At 38.6% G+C, this 2,210-nt stretch overlaps 2 protein-coding genes across 6 annotated transcripts in view; one reads left to right on the top strand and one right to left on the bottom strand.

Annotated features, from left to right (window-relative positions):
* Nucleotides 1-2,210, bottom strand: part of LOC115242384 — a 77,677-nt gene that overhangs the window by 37,174 nt on the left and 38,293 nt on the right. The gene's annotated exons all lie outside the window — the stretch shown is intronic.
* The window catches only part of LOC115242380 (protein abrupt-like), an 88,458-nt gene continuing 87,500 nt past the window's right edge, over nt 1,253-2,210 (top strand). For 2 of the 4 annotated variants that reach the window (XM_029818615.1, XM_029818616.1), the window contains exon 1: nt 1,253-2,082. The gene's annotated coding sequence lies outside the window, so the exon portion shown is untranslated. The remainder of the gene's footprint in view (nt 2,083-2,210) is intronic. The other 2 variants (XM_029818614.1, XM_029818621.1) reach the window with 2 other exon arrangements.

The following is a 2,210-nucleotide window of genomic DNA, read 5'->3' as shown; positions in this document are numbered from 1 at the left end:
TATATATTTCTACATATATGGCTAATAATTAATTTGTTTCTAGAATTTCAATTGACATTCCATATGCATTAGAAAAGCATTCGAGAATAATTAAGCAATACTATATTCAATGTGCCTGAAGTAAAATTTTCTGCGTAATACCGTCTTTTAAGTACTTATTAATGCTATTTCTTAATCTTTTTATTTTTAAAACGTTGTTAGAAATTTTATTATTGACTGTGATAGAAAGCGCATTTATGGAAAAATAAAATTTTGATAAGTAATGTATTTATAGAATTTAAATCTGTCTTAAGAACGCGATTGCTAATTGTGCGAAAATATTCTCGTTTTATTGTTATCGATTACTTTCTATTCCGAAACTGTGACACTAAAGCTGTTTTTAGAAGTTATGTATTGTCACCATCTCAAAGATAACGTTATAATATCCAACGTCTTCCTGATAAAGATTTCAATCGCCGAAAATAATGACAGAAAGGTTCGTGTCGACGTTTAAAATTTTATAGAAATAACATTAAATCTGGTAACTAAAGAATCAATTTAATTAATTATGTAAGAAAAAAATATTACAGGAAATTTATACATTTGCGGTTTTTATGTTTTATCAAATTAAAGTTCTACTTTTCCTGTTTTCTATTTCCTTCGCGAACTAAACACAAAAATCTCTTAATTAGATAATATATCTGTACAATTACATTCTACTTTTATTCAAAATGTTTTCTCGTTGATTTCTGCAATAGAAATTATATATCAACATATCGTTTACACGTTTCTAACAAATAATTTTTTCTCATTTATCGAATGTCGCGACTGTAAATTTTTACTCCGAAAATGATATTGGCATTAAAAATATACGGAAAGAGAAGATGCGAAACATCAATATGAGACAAGTAAAAAGGTTGTGTCTAAGCAGATTGTCAACATTGCCGACTTCCACGGCGCACAAACGTTTGCTCCGAAAATCATTCTCGCGCAAAAACTCCATACCGGAAGATGTATTTAAAGTATGCTCTCGCGCGTCGTTTCAGTATGTCGCATCTATCATCACTCTCGCGGCTATGTAAGGTGGCAATGTTATACATCTCTCTCTCTCTCTCTCTCTCTCTCTCTCTTTTTCCTATCCATCTTTATTGACATTCTTTCTCTCTTTCTCCCTTTCTTTCTGCCTCTCTCTCTTCCTTTCCCTCTCCCTCTCCTTCTTCCTCTCCCTCTTTATTCCCTCTCCCTCTTTGTACCCTCTCCCTCTCTTTCTCCAGATTCAAGAGAGTAATGGAGTAACCACACGCGCATATCGCTGAAGCATCATCTGGAGGGGACGCGACATCGATGGTAGGGAGAACGAACCTATAAAGAGAAGCGGCGCAAACTGACGCTAGAGCGGTGTGTGTGTACGCGGTTGGTGAATAGGTAGTGAACACGGAGCGGGATACAGCCACGATAAACTAGAGAGAGCGCACGTAAGGTTGGTGTAGAAGCAACTATAAACAGGAGAGGGGGAGCCGCCAAAAGGGTACCCATAATTCGCCGGACCGCCCCTTGGTTAAATCAGTTTCGTTCCTAGTTCGCGGTGTTCAACATCAGCCGGAGGAGAGAAAGACAATAGTGGTGTGTGCGCGTTTTTTATTTACATACTCGCCTCCGGTTGGTCTCCCGTAAACTTTCGTTACGTGACTTACGCGAGAGGAGGGGGGGAGGTGGTGCGCGCGTTTTGAAACAATTCATTGATCTTTACACCGAGCGCGTCGCGCGTGGTTTCGTACGTTTGTACGTCGCGCCTCTGAGGCGACACGCGACGTATGTCGTCGCGCGCGCGAGAGAAAGAGAAAAAGGGAGAAAGGGGAGCTCTGCAGTGCCGAACGCGCCTAATAGTAGGCGAGAAGATGAAGAGGAACGCAGTGCTTTATCCGTAGATTCGCGTCACTTTACCATTCAGTCTATCACTCAGTTGGTGTCAGTTCTTAATTACACACAATTTGCTTCTCGGAACCTCGTCAGCCAGTTTTCACGTATCATTCGAACTCTAAAGCGGCGAGGAATCTCTTTTTACTTTCATTTCCTAGTGGAATTACAAAGGATGAAGTGAAGGTAACTATCATTATATTAATTTTCAAATCGGCAATTCGAAGGAAAATGTTCGAGTAGGCATACGACCAAGTGAAAATATTTGTCTTCGTTTGCTTTATTTATTTTTTTTTTTTTTTTGTCATCTCTAT

The sequence above is a fragment of the Formica exsecta genome, unplaced genomic scaffold, assembly GCF_003651465.1.
Source record: "Formica exsecta isolate Colony F162 unplaced genomic scaffold, ASM365146v1 scaffold591, whole genome shotgun sequence".
Classification (NCBI taxonomy): domain Eukaryota; kingdom Metazoa; phylum Arthropoda; class Insecta; order Hymenoptera; family Formicidae; genus Formica; species Formica exsecta.
Note: the sequence above shows the minus strand (reverse complement) of the source record. Positions and strands in the feature narration are given on the sequence as shown.